This window comes from Augochlora pura, chromosome 7, assembly GCF_028453695.1.
Source record: "Augochlora pura isolate Apur16 chromosome 7, APUR_v2.2.1, whole genome shotgun sequence".
NCBI lineage: Eukaryota > Metazoa > Arthropoda > Insecta > Hymenoptera > Halictidae > Augochlora > Augochlora pura.
In genome coordinates, this window is record NC_135778.1 from 31,586,226 (window position 1) to 31,612,694 (window position 26,469).

The window sequence follows — 26,469 nt, forward strand, 5'->3', positions numbered from 1 at the left end:
TGACTATTGAGAAGACAGTACAAGTGTAAAAGTGGTTTTTAGAATTAATTTTTTTATGTCGTATTATGATGTTTTTTGAATTATTAATAGTGCAAATGGAAGCTGGAAGAACGTACTTTACGATAGAACTATCGTTGCTGAAAAAATAATTATCAATACATTTTAAAAATTCAGAAAATTTTATTAACGTTCACGAGAAACACGACTTCAATACAAGAATGTGTCTCTTAAAATGAATTTCTCTTATGTCGCGCCAAAACATAACCTGTTTCGGTAGTGAAATTGGAAACTGTAAGAACGTACTTGACGATAAAATTATCACCATTCAAAAAATAATTATGATCACGCATTGAAATATGAAAAATTTCTATCGGTCCTCACGAGAAACACGTTTTAGTTGTCCGAGACATTTCCTTAAAATGCTTATTTTATATGAGTATAAATAGATATTAAAAATCCGTATATTTCGTTATTAGTATTTTATAATGTGATTTCGATACCCATGAAAAATTTTATGAAAACTTTTATCTATAAATTAGTATGTAATTAATTTCTAAATTTAATACACTATTCCGTCTAGATAAAATTTGTTTTTAATGTTAACAGTTTTGTTACAAATGAAAACACGAAGATCGTGCTCCAGCGCTTACCATTAGAAAATAATAATTATAAGTTAGCGCCCAAAAATGTCCGAACTCTAATGAGACAACATATGAATAAGTAAGAACGGCGTCGAGGCCCGATTTCTACATGATTATGCAACACGGTGTTCAAGATCACGTAATCTAAGGTGGTTGCACGGAGTGTGCCATGGTCGCGTATCTCGCTGCCGTTTAATCTAATTAGACTAGCGTTATCGGAGTCAGCTGGTGGCCAGGTGGCAAGGATCGCGCCGATGGGGCCCCTCTTCTCTCGTTTCGCCGATTCTGTAACACGCGCGACAGAGCCTCGCGAACACCTTCTACATCACTTATGGTACTTGCCCATACAAAACACTTTCGCCGTCGATCGCCTTTTTGCGCGTCAGGTGTGAGCAAATATCCTGGCCTTGATTCGAAAATCTGGGACGCCATTACCTATACACGCGTCTGCATCGACTACCAGTAATCAGAGTGGATACAATCGCCTGTTTGCCCGCACACGTTCCACCTCGATCTCTTTTCCTCGATTTCCTTTATTTTACCTGTCGCAGGCCTGTCATTTCTCTGTGGATAATCTCAGTCTTATACCCGCCTCCGTCTACTCGGATACTATAGTAATTCGGTATCTGACCGATGAAGTATTCGACCATTCTCATGACTAAGTATTCGATGAATTACTAACTCGATATTCTTCTGTTAGCTCATAATGTGTATTAAATATTGCTACATTGAAGTTATTGTCTTTTAAACTGGTCGTGTAAAATAGAATATAGTCGCGAAATTTTTTATTTAGAAATTCTGATCAAATTTCATTGACAGTATAATGGTTTTTATATAAATTCAAGTTTTGGTGCGTTAAAACAAAAAATGTATATAATTCCTTATTATGTTTATCAATGAAATAATTAATGGAACTTTCAAGAGAAATTTTATTCATACCTCGATCTACGAGTTATATAATTAAATTGTGAAATTGGTGCACTATTCTGTCAAGATAAAATTTATATTTAATGTAAACGGTTCTATTAATAATATAAAATTAAATTATACATGTGTACATATTTTAATTGTATAAGTATATATTTATATTTTATTACAATTTATCGGAAGTTAAATTGGAATAAGAATCATTATACTGCAGTGGAATTTTATAAAAATTATATTTATATACAAAATCTTGTATGCATTAATTCTTACAAAATTACACGACAGAGTAGTCATATTTATTTTCATTAAATGTTTGATATAAGATATACCTATGTATATAATTAAATTTTATATTTAGATTTTCCATGCTAATAACTTTTCATTTTGACTGTTTTGTTTATTTTATTCGTTTTGTTCATTTCGTTAATTTCGTCTATTTTGTCTGTTTCGTTTATTTCGTCCATTTCGTCTATTTTGTCCATTGACGGCGACTGTGCGCGCCGCCTCGGCGGAGAGCAACGATTTCCAGGAACGGAGGCTAGCGAACTGCACCGAGCCTGATTTATGCACTATGTACACGATTAAGTAATCGTTCGTTCCCGATCCGTTTACGTAAGTGCGTGAAGAGCGAGCCGCGTACGCTCTCGTACCAGAGGAGGAGAGATCTCTACGTGACCGTGTTCCCGTGCGCGGAAACCGAAAACGATGCGGCGCACGATTTTTCCGGATTTCGTCAAGGTCGGAAACTGAATCGGCGACGGTGCATTTCGTATGCAACACGTCCCAGACGCGTGGGATGCACCGTTATTCGCCCTGCAATGCAGATTCCACGATACGTAAATGCAACGGCGGATCGCGGCTCGCCGAGATCGTCCACTGAAACATCCGATACGAACTCGTGCTAGTCGCAGAATTAGTTCAATTTCGATGATTATTTCTATTGCCTCGAATGTGGTTGAACTATAATTGTCAGACTTATACATATAGGTAGAACCAAGTTGTTACCTGCAATAATATGTTTTGAATATTTTATTAGCAATTTGTATTTGTTCGGAATTATTTCTAGTTGTTCATGATTGCTTTTATTTGTTTGCAATTGTGTTTATTTGTTCGCAATTGTTTTTATTCGTTCGTAATCATTCGTTTATATTTTACTCGTCCATAGTTATTTTTTTTTATTTTTTTTTTCTTAGAGGTTTAACGTCGCATTTATTTTTATTTGTTTACAATTATTTTTATTTGTTTATAATTATTTTTATTTGTTTATAATTATTTTTATTTGTTTATAATTATTTTTATTTGTTCGTGACTATTTTTATTTGTTTATAATTCGTTTTTCTAAGATAAAATGCTATAAATGAGATACTAGGCCCACTATAGACAATAATTTTGACCGGTTAAATTCTAGAATATGTAGTATGATTTTCACAAAAGACAATCTTATCTATTTACTTGCTTATTTGTATATTATACCTGTTTATTCGTTAACTTTTCTCATAAAAGAAAAACTGCTATTGACCTTGCGTGTATCCAAAATGTAGTCTGACAAATCGCTGGTAATATTGTAAAAATGATTGAAAAGCACAGTGCCGGTATCGAGCAGAAGAAAATCAATCGAGACTTGAATTATAGAAGCGAGTCCGAACGCAATGTTTCGTGCATGGATGGGTATCGGTGTTTCTTTTAGAATCGCTCATTGATGGAACTCGATACGTCCGACTGGGCCAATACGTCGTTGTCCTATAGTTCCAGCGAGTAATACTCGATCCGTAAAAACGGGTTCGATCCGTCGAGATTAAGCCGTTTTTCGAGGATCGTGTTCGCGAAACGATCACGAGAAAAAAAAGGAGACGAGCCGTTAAAACGGATCGGTGGCCCCATACACCCGAGAAACGTGTCCTAACGTGGAAAGTATCGACCTGGTGACGATATCCTTTCCGGGCGAGACGATCTTCTCGGACGTCCACAGCGAGAGAGAGAAAGGGAGGAGAGAGAGAGAGAGAGAGAAAAAGTGAACTCTTACGGGTTGCGTTTTACCGTTACACAATCTTCTATTTTCGACGCCGATCTGCTTCAGCAACCTTAGCTTGCATTTTTCGGGCCTATCATTTAAGAAGAGATTATTATCTCATATGATCATCTCATTCATAATTGAATAAGAGTTCTCGCAGTTTATTAAGTACGTGAGAAATTCGTAGTTTTAATTGTTTCGCGATTTAATGCTTCTGCATTCGATCGTGTGAATATTCTATCTGAATTCATAAAAATTCAGTCGCATGAATTCTGAAATATTCTATCAGGATGGTGCATATGGAATGTCGGATTTTTAAGCGGGTATATAAAACTGCATATCTTTTTTCAAAAGCTATTGATTTAATCAAAATGTGCCCCATTTGTTTCAATACACTCTTCCCAACGCGAGTTTAATTCATAGATGTCTGTCTTCAAGAAATTCTGATTTTTCGGATCAATAAACTATAGTAGGGAATTTTTCAGACTGTCTCTATTTACATACCGTTTAGTCCGTAAAAACTACGCATACGTCGTACAAAACAATTGCGAAATGAAACGAAGTAAAATATAAAATTTTATAAAATATAGATCTTTTGCCAACGCCGACTTTCACTATTTTAAACATTTAGGACAGTTTTTACGGGCTAAATAGTGTATAGTATTCATAGGCACCAACCTAATAAAATGCACTTTATCGCATACGATAGAAATACTATAAGCCAGAAGATTTATTTCAGATTTTCAGTGGCAGTGGCTTCGAGCGCAAAAGGTTAATAGTCTCTAACGTCCGAGAGGTAGTGCGGAAGTTACAAAGAGAAGAAAAACTCAAGTGTTTACGTTTTTCATGCTAGCGTTCATTCTATTTCTCTTAATCCCGACATTATTTATGACAGGTCGCTGTCACTTTCTTCAGCCGAGCAACGTGTATTTACTAGTGAAGAGTTCCGCGAATACTTGAGGGACGTTGCTCGCGAAAGAAATTGGCAACACTGTCCTAAAACTGCTCAAAGTCTGCCCGAGTTTGAGGGGCTAAATAATATATAAATGAAGACAGTCTGAATTATTCCATATCAGAGTTTATTAATTCTAATGATCAAAATTTGTTTAAGACAGGCATTTCTGTATTGAAATCTCGTTGGAAAAGGTGTAGTAAAGCAAACGGGACATACTTTGATTAAATCAACAGCTTTTGAAAAAAGATATACAGTTTTATATATTTGTTTAAACATCCGACATTTCATATTTCCAAATGACATAGAAGAATTAATATTATTTTGATCGATGGATATTATTTCGATGGATCAATATTATTTCGACGGATCAATATTATTTCGACGATCGATATTATTTCGAAGGGTCAATATTATCTCGATCAATTGATATGATTTCAACGATCGATACTATTCCGAAAGATTGCCATTAATTTCGAACAATCTATACGATCTCGAGCAATCGACGACTCGGCGCCAGTGTATCCGTTATCGAATACACCGTGTCGTAGACGGGACTTCGACTGCTGCTAATAAATAATTTAGCGATCGCCGGGCATGAAGGAAGACACAAAAATTATACTAACGACTAAGAGGAATTCCGGGAGAAAAAAGTTTCACTGACTAGGAAATAGACCCGAGGTATCGCCGTGCCGCCGCGTAATATATCGTTCTTCAACTGTAACGTGCATTTCGTCTCGGTCTAGGTGATCCTGCACCGCACCGGGTGCAGTTACGGTTTATACCCGTTTACCAGCCTTCTCCGCGATGCACCGGGGCTTTGTTTTTTAGACCGTCCGTCCAAGGAACCGATAATCGGAAGTCATGCAAATTCCACGACACAGTCGTTGAGCGTACTAGTCGTAACAGTACATACTTCCTATATGCTGCAAGTGACTGCGTTAACTTCTACCGCTGGGTTCTTTCGTAATTGAAATGTACGAACCTGCGCTGAATTAATTAATCCGTCGTGGCACACTGTGCGCTACGGTCGACGTGTATCCGAGCTCTCCATCTGGCCATTAGACTGCGGACTTTTCGCGTTTGCGGTTGAAACGTTGCGAATATGGGAATCTGCGAGATCGGTGGCGCTGGAACACTATCTCGAGTTTATTCAAATCTCATTTTATTTTATTTTTTACTTAATTTGTTTATCTACTTTCCACTTGTTCTATAGGTAATTCATTCGTATACTTTCTACTTGTACTATACTTGATCTACTAATTACTTTGCTTTCCACGTATTTTATATTTAATTTATCTACTTATTTTCTATTCGTTCTATACTTTATTTATTTGCCTTTCTTCTACTTGTTCCTCCTTTAAATAAATTATTTACTTCCCACATGTTTTATACTTAATATATTTACATACTTTCTCCTTGTTCTACACTTAACTCAATTATTTGCTTCCTGTAGGAACATATTTCTTACTTCATTTATTTACTCTCTACTCGTTCTATACTTAATACATTTATTTGCTTTCTATTTATCTTCTACTGAATTCATTTACTTGCTCGTCCCTTGTCTTAATCTTAATAACGAAATTAGCCGAATAATTTCAAAATGAAACTGACAATGTTGAACAATATTTGAAATAAAAATATCATCAATGCGCACAATTATATTTGATTACGAAAGTTTCAATAGTTTATCGTTCAGTACTCCAGGATCGATTATACGCAACACATAATCCATGTTCGACTGAAATTTTTCAAGTCGATGCAAGCGAAAAATTCAAATTAGCGATGCGCGTGACAATTTGCGGCGCAATGCGGCGCGCGGTGCGTCGAGTGTGACGGTCGATCGAAAGTAACCGCGATGAGATATCGATGATTAACGTTCCCCGATGCCGGAGAGGACTTTCGGATGAACGCAGAGTCCCCCGAGTCGATCCACAAGAAGTGGTCTTGCGAGATCGCGCGTGGATCAACGCACCGCGATCCACGCAGGAAAAACTGGTCCTCGTCGGCCCCTGTCTCAGCTTCCAGCTCTCGGCTCCCGGCTCGACACCGTCGTTTCTTCTCTCCCTTTCGGGTCATACTTTCATTGTTGTTGGGCGACTTCAACATTTAGTCTACCGTCACGCCGGTCATTCTTGTCTTACCGATGCATCATGCGTGATATGAGCCGTCCAGTGCACACATCGATTAACTCCACTTTTTGAAAAATCTTAAATTTAAGTGTCAAAGCACTTGGTATAGTCATAACTTTTTATATTTATAATAACTTTCCTGAATAATAAAGATTAACACCATTAAACGGCAAAATTTTTTTTTTTCTTTTTTTCTTTTTAGCTATTCTTTCTTGTTAATTTTATACATTAAATAATATTAATTTTATACATTAAATTATACGTTAAATGAAAGCTATATCTGTGTTTATTCATTCTACATTATATGTGTGAATCTATGTTATAACAGGAATTTTAAAAATCAATGTACATCATTTCATCGCGTTTCTCGACTTTTTGTTTTATGGAGTTAGTCGATGTGTGCACTGAACGGCTCATATGATGATTGCAGCGACAGCGGTATGCATTAATTGGAACAGCCGGGGAGCTTTAGCATATTGGTGCGCCTTGGTACTTTTTGGCGCGTCTTAACGCGTCTTGGCGCGTCTTGTTACGTTTTGATGCGTCTTGATACGATTTAATGTATCTTAGCGCATCTTGTTGCGTCTTGATGCGACTTGGTGCGTCCTGGTGTATCTTGACGTGACTTGGTGCATCTTGGTGCTTCCTGGTAAATCTTGGAATCTCTTAAGTCCACCTTGATGCAACCTGATGCATATTGTGCAATTGTGTCAGTTCAATGTGCGTTTTAGTATATTGTATTAGATCTTTTTGCATCTTAGGCCATTGTATCGTTTCTTATTCATCATGGTGTATTTTAATGTATTTTGGTGTGGTCTGCTACATTTTGGTGCAAACTGGGACATCTTGGTGCACCCTAGTTTATCTTAGTGCAACTTGGTGCACATCGATTCGTCTACATGTATGGTGGAGGATTCCAGCGTGAACACCTCCGGAACTAATACAACGCGATATAAACTATCTATCGGGTTGTAAAGCCGATTGCGCTGTGCGACGGAATAGATTAGTCCCGCTGTCCGTCTAATTAACCTGTTAACCGGGGAATTAGCTATTGCTCAACTCGTTTCAGAATGGGGACTTTTTCTTCGCAGCGATAGGTAATATCACACCTCAAATAATAAAGGAATATCGTTTTTAACTTATGGTTTTTATTTATTTTGATTTGCCCTCCCAGGCAATATTTCATCGTCACTTTCGATCTTCTCAACAATGTTTTCTTTCTCAAAATAAGTTTTAGCCATATTTTGTAGAAAATAAAGTTATTACTACGAGTAATAAAAATATGTAAAACACTGAAATTCACAATAAGAATTCCCGTTAATAGCGCTCAAGTGACAGATTACAAGAACATGAAAATTCATGACGCATCGACAATATGATGGCATATATATAACCACTTTAAGATTTAATAGATAAGAACAACGTAGAACGTAATGCGTTCAATATATTACGATTAATATCCATGACGAAAAATTTCGTCATGCCCATTGCAGTGGGCTTTTATGTATGACGAAATATTTCGTCATACCCAGTTAACAGGTTAAAGATGAACAGCTGTTTTCCTTTTTTGCGTATAAAATATATCGCTACAGTGACACGACGTCGAACTGCAGGAATGTAATAGTTGATCGTTGTGTTGCGTGTCCGGACCTTGAAGACTGAACTTGAAGTACTATATAAATATAGACTAAGTTCGATGGTCTAAGGTGGAAGCTGGATGTATCTAACTCGACTCTGGCTGGATGAGAGACGATGTTGAAGATACGTTGATTTGTCGCTGTACGAGCTATGATGAATACTTGTTACGAAGAATACAGCGGATAACAGAATACTTATTACGAAGAATACGGCGCATAGCCAAGAATACTTGTTGCGAATAATACGGCGGATAGAATACTTTAAGAATACTTGCGGAACTCAGAATACTAGAAATTGCGAGTTTTGTGCCCTTTTTATAATTTTCCCGAAAGAACGCTCGAACGCGGATTGGCTACCGGTGAGGTGGAGAGGGAAGTCAGAGGGCCCGGGCCTCGCTGTGACGTAGGACGGGAAAACCCAAGCTAGTGACATAAGGCCCCGAAACCCAAGCGCTATAGGGGTTTTCTTTGAAAATTTTTTCCCCACTCCAACATAATCGACATTCACGTAACCTAACACCCCACGAAGGTAATCCCACGATCATCCACTTCTCACCCAAATCGGTAAGAGGGCTATCGCTCTCAGGAACGATTCTCTTAACATCATCACACAGAAATAATAAAAAAAAAAGAAAAAAAATAGGGCCCCGAAACCCAAGCGAGCGGCCAGCGCGGCCCATCTGACGGCCCTACCATAAACCGGGAAAACTAATTTCAACGAAATTACTTTACTACCGGCCGGATTAATGGCATATATGATATAATAACTACTAAACCGATTTAGTTGAAATGCGATTTCTTAATGTGCCTTAAACAGCCTTCTAAATTGAAAAATACGGAATTTGAAGGAGGGCTACAAAGGCATAATTCCGTTGGAGGACGGAACGGTACAGTTTGGTGCATGCTGGTACATTTTAGTTCATCTGGGTAAATTTTGATGCATTTTGGTACACTTTGGTGCGTCTTGGCGTATTCCGCTGCATATTTGTGTATTTTAGTACATCTTCGTGCATCTGATCGTAACTATGTGCATCTTATCGTAACTGTGTGCATCTTATCGCAACTGTGTGCAACTTATCGTAACTTTGTGCATCTTATCACAACTCTGTACATCCAACCGGAATTTCGTGCATCTTATTACAACCTTGTATATTTTATTGCGTGTATGTGCTTCGTTACGAATTCTTCTACGTCCTCTTGCATCGTGTTGTGTCTTCCTACATCTCGTGTTGTATCTTCCTACATCTCGTGTTGTATCTTCCTACATCTCGTGTTATATTTTTGTGTACAGCTCGTCGCATTTTTATTACGGTTCGCTGCACTTTTGCACACACTGTTGCATCTCTGCGCATCCCCGCGCGTCTTTATGCGCCTTCGCGCACCATCATTCCGCGTCTTAGTTCATCTTTTTGCACGTTAGTAGATCTTGGCGCGTCTTCTTGGTGGTCCCCGGTGCACCGTATAAAATCCGTATTAATAACAAGCGCGCGCGCGCGCGCGATTCCTTCGTGTACTATAAAGAAATTAGTAAAATAGAAGCAAGTCGAAAGAAAGTTGGTATAAACGTTGGTGGCGGGATCCTATATTAAAGCATTAATTAAATAAAACGACGGACGAGAGAATGCGCCTCGAGAAATTCTTGCCGTGCAAGACTAACCGGTTTAAAGACCCAACGGAACGAATTAATAGAACCAGCTGTCCGGAGTCATTTAAATGATGTTAAGTAGCAGGAACGATTTTTCCAACGGCTGTACGAGACTTCCACAAATAACTGTTAACAAATCTACATAATGTATTACTGGATTCCGGTTGTATCTGGCACGAAATACGCGGTTTGATCGGGCAGCTGAAGGAACCTGATCTTTTTTTTCGCTCCTCTTAAGGGAATAGCGCGTTAAGAATATTAATTGACACGGCCGGCAATGAATGCGCAACAGTTCTGCAAATAGTTGCTAACAAATGCAAGCGATCGATTGCCGAACTCTGGTTCTGTCTGGCATGATACACGCGTTTCTAGTTCAACGGCTTGAGCGGCCCAGTTTTTCTGAAAATCGTCTGAAATAACAGCGCAGAAATATGTACGCCTAACGCGTTCTTGGTCATCGAGTGCGCAGTAGTTTCGAAAATAGTTGTTAACAAACCTAGATAAATTTATCGTCAATTACCGGTTTGTATCCAGGAGGAAGTATACAATTCTTTTTTATTCAACTGCTTAAACCAACTCGAGATTTTGTAATTTTTTTTCATAGACTACTGCACGAAGAAACGTGACGCACTCGGAACAAATGCGCCACAGTTATGCAGATAACTGTTAACGAATTTAAATAATTTATTGTTGGATTATGCCGACTAAAACAGCTTAGAAAACTGAATTATTCTTTTTATTATTTGAATTTTAATTATTAGATGCATTTGCAATTATTAAACGCGCTCGCGATGAATGCACAAAAATTATACGTACCACTGTTATCGAACTTGAATTATTTATTGTCAGATTCAACTTGCCGGACAGCATAATAACAGAATTTTGCAAATTATTTTGGGAAGTAGCGCGTACAGAAAATCAATGCACTCGCAATTATTAAATACACCTGTAATTATCGAACGCGCTTGAATTAAATTTACATAAAGGGCTGTTATAAAATTTTAATAATTTAGCGATACTACTTGGTGGACAGCTAAAAAAAACCGTTTTCTGTTTCGTACAAGTCATTGAAAAAAATAATGTACAATGAAAATTTGTCCGCGAATTAATGAATCTTTCAAAATCATTTCTTACCAAGTTGAAGTGTCTAGCATTATTGTTGTAATAAAATTGTTTACGTATCGAATCGACAGCGTGTATGACATTAGTTTATAAGTTAATAGAAGGCGATTGCAGTATTAGCTAACCTAATTACGTTAACAGCCACTTGAAACGCACGATTTTATTTGAATAATGCCTGGGCGTGTTTGGCGACCATATCGGCCCGATTATAGCGCCGACCGACGCTGGCTTAAGAGCCTCCTAATTGTAGCTTAAATATTAGCACTGGTCGCGATGCAATCTGCGACCATAAATTCTAGATATAACGGCGCGTCCGTATACCAGAAATTGTTTAAATTATGATAACCGGCCCGCGCGTCGCCCGGTTGCGCAAAAGTCGCTTAGCATACGATATAATTCTTGCAATTCAGAATGTCACGAAACTTCGAGTTCGACATTTAGTTCTCTGGAGTAGTCTTCTTCTTTTTTATTTTTCAAGGAAAATTCACTGAAAAGCCAGTTGAAGATGGCCTGTGTTCAAAATTGTGTTAAAAATTTTTTTTCATATCTTTTTAAGATATGAATTCTGCTCTTAACAATTTAGCTGTGAACTTTTTAAAATCTTTCTAATCGAAGAATTCGGCTAAAATCATTTGAATCTAATAATTCGGCTGAAATCTTTTTAAAAATCTTTATAACTTAATTCAAAAATTCGGTTGAACACTATTTCTATTTTAGTTACATATTCGTTTAAACAGTTATTTTATTTATAAATTTAATGACATTGTTGTTCCATTTATAAATTTAATGAAACAGTTATTCCATTTATAAATTTAATTAGTAACAGTTATCTTAGTTACAAGTTCAATGATACAATTATGTTATTCACAAATTAGAATATAGAATAATTAAATTGTTGAAGCAATTCGAGCCTCTTTCGCCATTTTCGAAAAAACAATTCCCTCCAAACACCTCATTTCTTTAATCATACCAATTACTTCTATCATTCCACTTTAATTTCCACTATTCCCGGTATTAATTAGTTTCGCAATACTACACTTCTCGACAAAGTTGTTAATTCGTCGTTCTCTGTTTCTGAAAACAGTCTTCACCGTTTCTCGTCGCCCTCGTCCACTATTATTTTCCGAACACAATCCCGGCCAGCGTATAATTGTTCTCCTAAGAAAAAGAAGAACACGTCCAATTAGATTTCTGATTCCTTCCAGTACAATTATTACCCGATCTAATTATTCCAGCGTTCGTCGTTGCCGCTGCTGTTCCATATAATTAACGCCGGCGTAACCCGGCTGTAATTAGCGATCATCGGCATACCCCGGCCGAGCTCGTAACGATCGCTTTTCTTTTAATCGTCCGCGAATAGTTATGCAATTTTGACACGGTGTGGATCCACCTCGATCGATTCCGATCGAGTTTTCCTTCCTCTGCCGTCGTGCCACGCAACCGTTGCGTTATCGCGATAACGATTCCCACGGCAAGTGGATTGCGCGCGTTTCGCGCGCAGCTTTCCAAAATTTCTAGAGTGTGAAACAGAATTATGCACCGGTTGCTCTTGCTCACCGTGCCGCAGAAGTATGTATCGTGTTTTGTAACGCATCATTCGCTGCCCGTACGATTTTACACAATCCGCAATTAGCCGCGATTGTTGCGCAACCTTTTTACACGTTCCGGATTTCGTAAATCTAATCTGCTCGGCGATGCGTACGAATACATTTATTAGCGAAGGGTGAACGGGCTGCGGGGAGGTCGAATCTCCTGAATTCTGTACAGGTCGCTCGTTTTTAAGCACGCTGTTCGATGCAGCTTTCAATTCTTCACAAACGTAACTAAATCATTCCGGTCAGGGACTACTAATTACGAAGAGATACCAAGTTCAGAAACACCTAAGCTTCCACGGTTATATCAAAGTATCTCGGAAACTATTAATTTTCGGATGTAAATAACATAGTAATTTTCCATAGAGTCGAGTACAATTACGTCAAACGATGCAGCCGACGATACCATTTGACTTTGGTTTGCAACATTTTTTCGATAGCGTCGATAGTTTAGCGTGGAGATCGCGTTTCGCATCTAGAGCATGTTCTCATTTATGGAGAACACCCTGCTTAAGCAGGTATGCAGCTCGATTATTAATAGCAAATATGTACCGAGAAACCACGGACAGGTATCGTTCCGCGTCGAACGTAGAGCAGTTTGTAGCAGGTTCCACGATTCCCCTATTGTTTGCGAAGTCGGTGTTATCGGAACACGCGGCGATGGAAACGGGGGAAAAATCGCCGCGACTCTTTCCGCGGCGTCGATTCCGCCGAGATAAGCGATAACAGGGGATTCCACGCTCCTCTATCTCCGCATTGTTCAATGTACTTACTATCTGCGCCAATTAGGATCCTCGCTCGAACGAGGTAAATTACCGCTTTCTTACTGCAAAACGCGTCAACGATCGGATATACAGTTGTTCATAGTCGACAAACTCAAAGTGACGCAGTCAAATATAATTAAACGCGTTCAAACATATTTAAACGTACTTACACGTAGTTCATTGTACTTAAATATACTTATAGATACTTAAATATACTTATAGACACTTAAATATACTTATAGATATTTAAATATACTTAAACATACTTCAACATTTACGTACACTCAATTTAGTGACGCAGAACGGTGTATCGTTGCTGTCTACTCTTCAAAGATGTTGTTTTCTTAATGTTTTTAGTAAATAGAAATTTCTTTTTTCATTTCTCGCACTTTTACGAATTTGTAATCGTCAGATTTTATAAAGTTTTTGCAACTTCTTTCCACAAATTTCGTAAAACTTCATCACTATTTAAACGTATCAATATATTTTAAAATATATTTAAACGAAGTCAGACGTGTTTAAACAAATCTGGATAAGTTTAAATATATATGAATATACTTAAACGTACTTATTGAATGTGTTCGAATATATTCGAACAATATTCGAACATATTTGAATATATTTGAACATACTCGAACATACATGGACCTCTCGGAACATATTCAAACATATTTAAACGACATTCGAATATATTTTAAACAATATTTGGAGAACATTTGAACGTATTCAAACATACTTGAACTTCTCGAACATATTCAAATATATTTAAACGATATTCGTACACAGTTTAGCATATTCGAACATACTTTTATTTCCTAAACATATTCGAGCATATTTAAACATATTAGAGCACATTCGACCATGTCTGAAAATACTTAAACAAACTTAAACAACCATTTTCTCATATCATTTTTCTGTTTATACGAAACAGTCCTTCGTATCTCATCTCTACGATAGTACTCTCATCGTTGCTAAATTTATAATGCTAGGCACTTGCTCGTTATTTCGCCGCTCATGTGACCGGTACTGCAACGAGATCGTTGCACTTTCTTCGGGCACGGGCGCGACCACGAAATCGTTTTCGTCCCGTTCACCCCGAACACGGACGGCTGCGTCCGAGACGTCCGTGATCGATGCCATAATTAAAAAAAATTACCGGACCAAAGAAACTGCCGGGGGGGTCTAGCGGCGGCGCGTCTCCATATCGGGGAGAGTTCTGAAACTCGCTCGCAGCCGCTTCATAAAAATGCATCGCGGATCTCCTCTCACGAGAAAGTTTCACGAAAGTCGTCTGGCGCTTTACGGTGGGAACGCTTGGTCATTTTCGTGACAAGGTCGTAGAACTTCTCGCGGAGTTGCAGGCGGAGCTCGTTATTATTCTTCTTTAAATTGGAACTGATACGTCGTAGAACATGGGGGGAATACGCGAAATACCCGGAAACAAACTTTCGACCTTCCCGAGAACGTGCATGGTGTTCCATTTCAATGGAAATTGTGAATTATGATTTAAAACAAATATAACCCAACACAGGTGTTCATTAGTATTTCAAGTAGGTAGTCGAATGACGCTACTCGTGTTTCATTGCGTGGGTGTTTTCAAGGTTACTTCAAGATCTACTTGATATTTTTATATATTTTATCGCAGAAACATATTCTATGTAAGAAATTAGACTACTTTTGTTCGAAACATTCTCTTGTAACATGACGTTCTTCAATAACATAAAATACCTTTTCAATGAAAAGACGGACAATGTTTCGTCATACACGTGATAAATTAACTAAATGTCTTCAGAAATATTGAGCTTGCGAAAATAAGTCTCAAATAAAAGTTGTGCCTTTTTTTACGTAGACTATGACTCTTGACTTCGATTCGATTGTCCATTCGATATAAAGGACTTGCGTGAATTTTTTTATGGCTTTTGCCATCCGAGGGTTGCGAGATCGAATTTGTTGGCCGCGCGAAAAACGGGTTTCCAGGCCATCGCGTCCATGCCGTTGTCGCAAGTTCCACGAATTTCTGGCAAAACTGGCTAAATATTCGCGGCGCGCGTAGTCGCAGGTGAAAAGGGAGCGGGATTTCACGATGATCGGCAAAAGTGTGCCATCATCCGTCGCCGGTTGGAAATAATTGGCTTATCGGAGAGCGGGTTCGAGCCCCGAAGGCATCGGGCGTCACGAGAAATCCAGACTGATATCGTAATTTCAAGGAGCCCGGTGTCAACGACGACAGATTTACGAGCGAGGCGTGTTTGAGATGAGATTCACGGTTGACTCCGGCATCGGCAACGCGCACGCAACGTGTCTCGAGAAACACCCGATCGCTAAACGCGATTCTCATTACGCCTGCAGTCGTAAACATAGTCGCGGACAAATGATACAGTCGGGAGTGGAATTATGAAACGGTATAAACTGGCGTAACTTCTTTGAAACTGCTCTAAATGACTTGAATTTTTCTTTTAATAGAAAAAATCTTAGAGAGTCCAGTTCAATATATAATGAGTGAAAAAAAGAGTATAATGAGTGAAATAAATTTTACTATTACCTGGAATAAAGAAAAATGTAAAAATCCTGCCGTTTTTTCCACCCTTTGCCTGTAATGAAAATTTAGAAAATGTATTTGGTACTTCTTCATAGCGTATACGACGTTTCTTTTTTCATTTTTTTTTGAATTCAAGTAATAGTAAAATTTAAGAGAAGTATTTCAGCCATTGTACTAGCGAACTAGTTCGTCTAACGTTTATAGAAAAATTGAAGTCATATGGATCAGTCTGAAAAGAATTGCACCATTTTAAAAGCGTTGATTCAATTTTACTTTTCACTGTATACATGTAGATACTTTTTCAAACGGTACAACTTTTTTTTTCAAACTGTACCAAACGACTTGAACTTTTTGCATAATAAAGTCTTGACTAGTCTTACTACTAATACACTTTAGACTAATACACTTTTCCAAGTTTCGTTCTTGCTAAAAATGGCAGAAAGAAAAGAAGACTATTCTCACATTTTTTCACCGTTTCATCTGAACCAGTAACGAAAGCGTTCAAAGTACGTTTTATGAATTTTCATAACGTAGAAAAGCTATTCTCGGAATCTTTGAAAATGTCTTCGTAACCGGAAGAGACCACAGGAATCGTCGGCGCATGCATGCCGCGAAGTTTTGTTTTAAAAAAAAGGAAAGAAAAGGGAATGCAAATTGGCGGTACAGTGAAATCGAAGAAAAATTCGGCGATTTACAAAAAAAAATCGAGCAAAGTTTTACACGAGAAAGTAACCGGATCGCGGTCGGAAGATTAATGCGGCGGTGCCGTGAGCCTGTTTCCAGGACGAAAACGGGCAAGATTGATTTCCAGGTGAAACGCTGTCGGCCGATTAAGCGTTAAATTATTCGAGCCGGTGATCCCGGTTCGGCAGATTCGATCGGCGAAGTAAAAGTCGGCGACGCGCCGGGGAAAAAGTGAGACGTCGCGTTACACTTACAAATCGATTTCCTCGTGTGATTTCTGGACGAACGCGAGGCACTGTGTTTCCCTCCACCCCCCCGAGACATAGTGTTAACACGGGAGTAAAGGTATTAGTTATACAGGATTAAAAATAAATCTAAGAAATCGATAGAATAGTGCTACGGATTCTGAAATTGATTTTGAAGTCAATTATATTAAATTGGAATAGGTGATATAGTGAATATTATTATATGTAATATATAATTATAGTTAAGCGCATAAGTTAAGCAAATAACAGAAATATTGATATAATACAAATTTTTAGACTGTGTTAAGAAGGTTTGGTACTAAAGGGACATTATAATGTTAATAAGATTAATCGCTTGATTGATTGATTATTATTAATGTTTTTATAATTATTACTTCATTTTCTTGTTATACATTATTATTTATTATACATTGTTATACATTCAACACGGTGAAATAAATTATTATTTCCAAATCAAAGCTGGGAAGCTGTTGATTATATTATTTTATATTTGCATTGAATTTAGTGAATTAAAATTGGATTTAGCGAGGTAAACTTGATTTTAGTACACTAACATTGAATATAGCGAACTAAAATTGTATGCAGCGAACTAAAATTAAATTCAGTGAAGCAAAATTAAATTTAGTGGATTGTAATCGAATTCAGTGATTTTGACAAAGTTAAGTGAATTAAACATTTGATGTATTTGAGTTTTATGAGCACGTTGCTCGGCGGCATTCAGCGGTGTTCGCGGGATCGGATCCGATCGGATTAGATCGTGCCGGGGGGTCAGGGTCGCGCGTACGATTAACTAACGTGTACACGGGGAAAGCGGCAGGGAGGGAAAAGAAACCAAGGTTTCCGCGGCCATATCCGTGCAAAGAGAAACGACTCTCGTTCGGAGACAGATGGATCAAGATAATTGGAGAGACGGGCGCCCGGCCGAGGGATGGAAAAACTTGAATGAAAGTCATCCGCCTGCTGAACCACCCGAGGCAATCGTAACGAGACCCCCGGCTTTTCTAACCGGTCGCCATTTTGTTTCTGCTCCGGGGAATTGCGGTTCGATCGTTCCATAGGATCGATCGAATTTTTACAGGATTTCGTACGGAAGATAATTGACTTGAATAAAAAATAATCGGGCACGAGATATTTTTTCATGGCTCGTAGATTTATCTACTGTATATCTGTTTATTGATTTATTTTTTGTGTATTATTTTTTCGAATTTCTCGTATCATTTGAATAAAAAAATGATTTCAATTATTCCGGTAAAAAATACTTGAAATTATTTCAGTAACAAATAGTGCAAATTATTCGACTGAAAGATGCTTCAAACTATTCGAATAAAAAATGATTCAGGTTATACGAGTAAAAGATACTAAATATATTATGAGTAAATTACGATAGGTATATTCATATTTTAATTATATTACGATATATTACGGTGAAAACGTATTTCAAGTAACGCGAAGAAAGCCGTTGCATAACAGTTATTCTTTCGATTTAATTGATTTTAACTATAAAACATTATTGTATTTTATTGCAATATTGACATGATTAAATTAATTTATATGAAATTTATAATAACATGAATAATATTAATTTAAAATGACCGGAAAGAATGCCATAATTTAGCCATATTAGAAAAATTTCTCAACTTCGTCCCTTTAACTTATAAAAATGATTAAGAGAGTTATTATCGTGATAATGGTCACATTATATTACGAAACAATTAAGAATGTTTATTGCGAAATGTACTGGAATACGAACAATTTTTTAGCATTTAATTTCTCGAGATGTTTCTTGCCTAATTCGTGACTCACGAAGAACCGTTTTATCGAACAATGGAATTTCTCAACGAATTAATAGCGTTTTCATTTTTATCGACCTGTTTTTATGAAGCCGACACAATGTTGTAAATTAACGAGACCGCATTGTCGTTGGATTTCGCGAAATTAGTTCAGGGAGGGATCAGCCGCCGCGTTCGTCACCGTCGGACGCTAATCCGTTAATCTCGTTAGTCGAATCTGGATCCTCGATTCCTGCTAATCGACTTAACGGCACGCGAATTGCCCGACCGTTAGACGGTCGATTTTCTCGAAATTAACAAATCGGTCATGTGACCCCCTAGGCGGGCCGCGACAATTTCTGTACGTGGCGATAACCGATTTTCTACGCTTTCAACAATTTTCTACGCTCGGTGGTTTATTTGAACGCAATTACTGTTCGTTTCCATTAGCGTGGTCTCAATAATGGTTAATAAGATTTTCTTGCAAATCGAATTTATTAGGTCTGTGCTATTTTAAAAAGTTTCTATTTTAAAAGATTTTTGTCACATTAGATTGCAATTTATCGCGATTTAATGCGTTAGGAGTTATTAATAATCAATTATAATGAATTTTTATTGTACACGTGGATTGTAATAGAATTATTGTTATAAATTTAAATTATAATATATTTTTAATAGAAATTTAAATAAAATTTTTAGGTTATAATAAATTGTTAATAGGAATCTAAATCAAGTGATTTTAAATAAGAGTAACGTTAATTATGATAAATTTTTATTGTAAATATGAGACAATATTTCTGTAGAAGTTTAAATCTTTCTAGATTTTTGACAGAAATGTAAGTAGTAATTTTGGAATGTAATATATTTTTAATAGAAATTTAGATTACAATTGATTTCAACTATAAGCGATGAGCAGAAATTTTGAAATCATCTGTAACTAATCAATGAATTTGTCAAAATTTTGTAAATAATCGGTGGTTAGTTTATGTTTGTTTAGGGTTACAAACGAATCGCGACGAAGAGGTCGGAAATTGCTGACATCATTGGGAATCGTGGAAATCGTCGGATTTATGGAATGCATGGAAACGTAACTGCTGTTGCACGAATCATAAGAATTGCGGATGTTGATAGGAGTTGTTGGTATTATGGGGAATTGCAAACATAGCCTAAACCATCGAATCTGTGCAAAGAAGAAATTTTTGATATTATTTGAAATTATGGATACAGAGTTGATCCCTAAATTCGTACCTTAACATTTTCAGGACCTGTTCCTATTATTGTAAATTGCAGACATTGTCAGTAATTCCAACTGCATGTGCAAGATTTGTGGGAATTTTGAATTTTGATGGGAATTGCTTGTTTCATCAGAAATCATGGACTTGTTTGAAATTAATCAATCTACAGGCAGGAAACTGCAACTGCAGGATTCGTAGGAATTTCAATTGTTATTGGGAATTGCGGCCATTGTGACGATTTGCGAGCATTGGTCGGGTATTGCGGTTGTAAGTAATATAATCGTATTTATAAATAAGAAACTGCAGGGAATTGCGCGTATGATCAGATAATCCAACTATTACAAAGGATTAGCAAACTTATAAATAACAAACAGCAAGTACAGGAATCGCAACTATCATCTGAAATTGCATCCCCTACAGGAGTCGCTAGCTTCGAATTCGTAACAGCAACTGCTATTTCCGCTGGAATTGCACGTGTTTCCATACCGATAGTTCACAACGCGAAGATCGCGAAACTTTCTACGTTCCATTTTTCCGTTCCTAATGCAACTCGTAACACTTACGCGGCGAATATAGCGCATCCGTATCTCGCAACAATGCGAGCCCCGCTCGAGAGTCGACGGGGATCGTTAGCGTGGGAACCGCGACGGAGCCGTGGGCCGGGATGCACTCGTTGATACATCGGCGCATAAACACGGAAAATGTTTAGACATCGCGGAGAAAGTACCTATACACGAGTCGCGCGATCCGGGTGATCCGGTAGAAGGTGTAGCCTCACGCAACAAGTTGATTCATTGAGCCCGCAACACGTCTGTGATCCTGGTCCTAACCGGGTTCGGACGGCTACGTATCCTTATCCCGGCTTACTTACCGTTGCTGCCGCGACTCTACTGGATTCTACGAGACTCTGTCACACTTTCTTGGGTTCTACTAGGTCCTACTATACTTTGCTAGGCCCCATTAGGATCTATCTGGTCTTTCTACTAGACTCTGCTAAGTCTTACTAAGCTCTCTAGGACTCATTATGCTGCATGTGGTCTCACTAGGCTTTTAATGGACTTAATAGGCTCTGAGTGGCACTACTGAGCTCTACATGGACCTAGTAGGCTCTAAATAGTTCTACCAAGCTCTAACTAGACTTTACTAGGTTCTCTTAGGATCTATTAGATCTCACTAGCTTCCAATTATGCTTTACTAGTCTCTACTGGGTTCTACTAGGCTCTCATAAACTCTATTAAGTCCCAGTAGGCTCAACTCTATCCTGCTTGGCTTTACATTACCCTACTGGTCACTACATTACACTACTAAGGTCTATTAATACATTAAAGGCGGGGCATCTTGACGAAAGTATCCTAGGTAACGCTTCAAGCCACAAAACATACTAAATACAAATGTAAAGTGCGCATGGATTGCGCAATGAGGTTGCAAACCGTACTAATACGACTCCCGCCTTTAAGCTACAGTCGAGATAAATCGTATTACTACGACTCCTACCTTTAAGCTGCAGTCGACATAAATCGTATTACTACGACTCCTACCTTTAAGCTACAGTCGACATAAATCGTAGTACTACGACACCCGCCCTTAATGTGTTAAGCACTGTAAAGTGCCATTAGGCTCTACAAAGCTTTACTAACTCCTAGGTCGACTAGTCTCCTTATACTCTTTATATTTACTAAGTTCTCTGTTAGATCCTATTCGGCTATGCTAGACTACGTGTTCTTAACAGGGTGCTATTAGATTCTACTAGGTGATACTAAGTTATACTAAATTCTATTAGGTTCTAGTTGGTTGTACTAGGTTATACTATGTTTTAGTTATTTCTACTAGGTTGTAATAAATATTTACTAGTTATACGACATTGTATTAGGATATACTAGCTTTCAATAGGTTATAATAGATAGTACTATCTTCGATTACGTTATACTAGATTTTACTAGGTTCTAATCGATACTACTAGATTAAACTAGCTTTTATTAGGTTATACTAGGTTATATTAGCTTCTATTTTGTTACACTATATTCTACTAGGTTATATGAAACAATGCTGAGTTATACTAGTTTTTATTAGGTTATACTAGCTTCTTCTATTACGTTATACTGGATTCTACTAGGGTATTCTAAATTATGATAAATTATACTAGATTCTACTAAATTTTACAAGATTCTACTATGATTTACTATGTTCTATCATGTTCTACTAGACCTTGCAAGATTCTACTAGGCTTTACTCTGGATCTTATTAGCCGAATTAGGTTTTCCTAGAGTTCCACCAAGTTCCGCGGAGCTTTACCAGATCTCACTAGCCTCTCCTAAATTCTGCTGCACGTTATTAGCCTCTATTAAATTCTGCTAGGGTTCTACTAGTCGCGGGTCGACTCGTTTCGAATCGATAAGATCGTACGCGCACGACACGCGACCGAGAAAGGTCCTTGAAATGTTGAGCACGCCGCATCGGCGTGCGGAACGTTGCTCTCGGCGACAACGACCTTGCCACCCTGACATATCCCCGTGACATCCTTTCCGCGATCTCCGTTTTTCCCGGGGCCGCGGCTCGACCTTAAATCCTCCGGCCGCATGGAGACGCGGTTTCAGATCGGTGGCAGCATCCTCCTCGTTCCCTCTGCGCTGCGACGGGAGATATCGATGCACCGGCTCAATTAACCAATGCTCGATTCCGTGACCGATCCGAAAACGTTTCTCTTTACACATGATCGACCCTCTTCCCTGCATATGCGGTCTCGCTTACCAGGATCATACACAGTAGGCTAAAGGTGTCGATTGCTGTGCCCTGTTAGCAGCCTGTCGGTGTTTTCGCTGCTGAACGAAACTTTAGCAATTCAAATGTCATTTTTCAACATCTCGCCAAGCGAATGGGGAGATCTCTCAGGTTTCAATGAAATCGCTTGATGATAGAATGCGGTCATTTCTCACTTTTACTTTAATAAGATAATATGGATTTAAATATGGGAAAAATCGGACATAATGGAGATGTGTTGCACTTATACGAATTTCTTCAGATGCGTTAAATTCAGATAACAAATTATATTTAGAAATTTCTTATAAACAACTGTTCGTTTACGTAAAATGGAATTTGTGTGTACATGTTGCAACGAAAAGAAAAATATGTGCTACATAGAAATCATAAAATCGTGTAAAATAGAGGTAGAGAATGATAGAGATCATAAATAAATAATTATTTTTAGATGCATAAAAGCGATAATAAAAAGTTAAGAAACATTTATTTTTGTAATTTTTTAACTTAATTTTGTAGAGCGTTCGAATACTTATGCGGCGTAAAAATTCGATGTTTTTATCTATTCTTTTCAATTATGTAGTTAATATTCTATACTAAATCAAAAGTTCCTTTTAGTATTTTGACATTTATATACTCTATTTTTATATAACGTAAAGGATTTTTGCAGGACGCCCTGTATTTGCCACGGCATATAATGAAATGATCCTTCACAACACTTTCGATTTTACTATGTTCGCTATAGTACTCGCGCGACAAGAATGCTGCTTCGTCTTTACATATTCCCCCTCTATTAGCTACCCACTGCCGTAGCTATCGATCACTATCGACTGACGACAGTTGTAATATAACCTTTAATTTTCTTAAAACAACAGAAAATGAACTTGCACCACTTTCACAATACAGGGTGTCCCAGAAATGTCTAACAGTCCGATAATAAAAAATGCCTGAAATCATTTGAAGCAACTTTTTTCTTTGTAAAAATTCAATCCACAGCTTGAAAAAAATCTTGACCAATGAGCTGCAAGTATCGCTGACGCGAGAGACGCTCGGAGCTAACGAATGAGAGCTCTCTTCTCATTGGTCAACGTTTTTCGTTAATATCTCGTTAACGATGCTTCGTAGAAAAATGTTGCAAAGGAAAAAGTTGCTTGAAATGACCTTAGTTATCTCCTACTTTCTGATTATACATTTATGGGACACCGTGTAGACAGTCTAAGTAATAAACGCGAACCTCAACGGAGAGGTCTTGGTTCTGGACATTTCGAGCGTTTTGCTCGCCTACAAAGCGGAGCGCGATCTGCTCGGTCCCCCCGTGGAGATCGTAAGCGACAAAGGATGCGCGCACTTAAGTAGGGGCAGGGACTGAAATGAGCCAGGACTACTCGCAGGTGAGTAGCCTGGGGGCCGGGTGGCAACGACCTTGCCAGACCGCGACGTGTCCTCGCGTTATCCTCTCCCGACGGCGTATCCTGTTTACATCCCGGTTCACCTGACGGTAAATCGACTCCTCTTTTTCTGTTGGTCGTTCGCGGGGATTATTAATGCACGCGCCGGCCCTGTTCCGCTCCGCGCGCTCGACTATATACGTCCCTTTCCTCTCCCTGCGCCGCCGTGCCAGCGATGGCTCCGCGAATATGGTTGCCGGAGCGGCTTCCAAGGTCCTCGGATGCTCCTCCGAGACTTTCGATTGATCCAGTATGCTACGAATACGCTTCGATCTTCGAAATCATCGACATTGTTCACCCATCGGGAAGGAACGTCGTGTCACAGCTTGGAAATTTTTCGAAGACGATTTTTAAATGAAATGAAAAATGAAGAAGTTAAAGAATAAAGAAGTTAAGAAATTACGTGAGAATAAATTGGTTCTTTTAATAATTTTGACAAGTCGAATGCAGTGCACTGATGTTATTCAATTCTTGTTATGTTTTTATAATCTTTTATTTGAGCTACACATTTTTACCATAAAGGCGTAGTTATTGGTCTGTATAAATATAATAAATGAATTAAGATATGATAGATAATCTAGAATAATCGAATTGGTTGGAATCAGAGCTGAGTAACATTTATTTGGAAAATATAGTTGAAATACTATTTTCACAGTAAGCTTACGGAATCCAAAAAGAATGACGGGACATTGTTTAATGTACGATTATTTACGATTATAATAATTATATAATAATTTTAATCGTAAATTATAATTTACTGATACAAAACAGCTGTTTTTAGTGCAGCGTAAATCCATCGTTAAACAATAGATTCATCACAATTCAAGTAGAACATTATTTCACGTAAAACACTACCTAAATTAAATGAGAAATTACAATTTATCATAAATTATTGATGCCGTCATTCCTTTATAGGAGAGTGTACGCCGCTATGGTTCTAACTGACTCAATTAACAATTATCAATTAATCAACATAGAAATAGGAGAAATAGAATTTGCTGCGCCTATGACTTCCGCAACCTTACACCTCGTAGAACGTAACAATGCTTGATTTAGTTAATAGGATTTATGATTTGGAATTGACGCGTGCGTTTCACTATTGAATAATGGGTCTGGTTTAATCAACAGTTACAGTTCCACACTCTGGCTTTCTATTACCTACTATGAATCGTTAGCTACTTGTAAATAGGATTGGACGATATTTATTCGACCGATGACTAACGAATAATGCCTTAGGAACTTGTTGAATATAATTTTTAAATGAGATCGACTAGGTCGATATACAATCAACATTTGTGCACATAAGAACGTAACACTTGTTCTATTTAACATTAACATTTGGTCTATAAAAGAACAATGATTGCTTCACAATAAATAATAATGTTCGTTTCATAAAAGTATTTCCGTTTGTGTCATAAAAATATTCAGGTTTGTTTTATGAAAATATTAACGTTCGTTCCACAACAATATTAACGTTCACTCCACAACAATATTAACGTTCGTTCCACAACAATATTAACGTTTGTCCCATGAGAATATTAACGTCTGTTTTATAAAAATATTATAACATTCGTTCCATAAAAAAATTAACGTTTGTTCGACAATAGAGTAACATTGGTTCCACAATAAAGTAACACTTGTTCCACAACAGAGTGACGTTCTTTGCACAAGAAATCAACATTGGTCCCGGAATAAAGTTACATTTATTCGCAAAAAAGTACACGGCTAGACTCGACCGTGACCCATTGCTATCACGAGACTCCCCGAAGCGTACCATCTGGGACCAAGCCCCCCCTCCACACCATCGGCTCTTGTAATTTCGAACTTTATTAGCCGTGAAGAAAACACTCGTTTCTCGGAGGAAGAGAGGATGCTCTATTTGCGTTGGCGAATCGCGGTTCGCGTGGAACGCGGCAATAGTAATTGCCTCTCTACGTAGGATGATTCGTTTAGACATGGAATTATGGTGGACATCTGACGAATAAATCATAGACCTTGATCTCGATCGCAAATCATTAATGGATGCTTTCGTCGCCATTTCCTCGGAACAAAAATTATTATTGAAAAATTGATTACGAAACAACTGTTCGATGGATTTTATTCTTGTTTTATTAATAAAACAGTAACTTGTCGATTGTTTAATAAACATTTACATGTTATGTGCAGTTGAATATGGCATAGAAAGTTGATTTATTTAGGATGTTGTTTATCTCGATGAAATGGAATAGATTCATTTGGATAAACTAGGATAATTAAATGGAGTAGATTTAATTGAATATAATGGAATAAATTTATTACAATAAATTGGAATAAATAATTCAGTAAACTGGAATAAACTTAATTGAATGAAC

The 26,469-nt window shown here is 37.7% G+C and overlaps 1 protein-coding gene across 4 annotated transcripts in view; it reads left to right on the forward strand.

The window, feature by feature from the left end:
* The window catches only part of LOC144473851 (uncharacterized), a 136,634-nt gene that overhangs the window by 33,366 nt on the left and 76,799 nt on the right, over positions 1–26,469 (forward strand). The window lies entirely within an intron of this gene.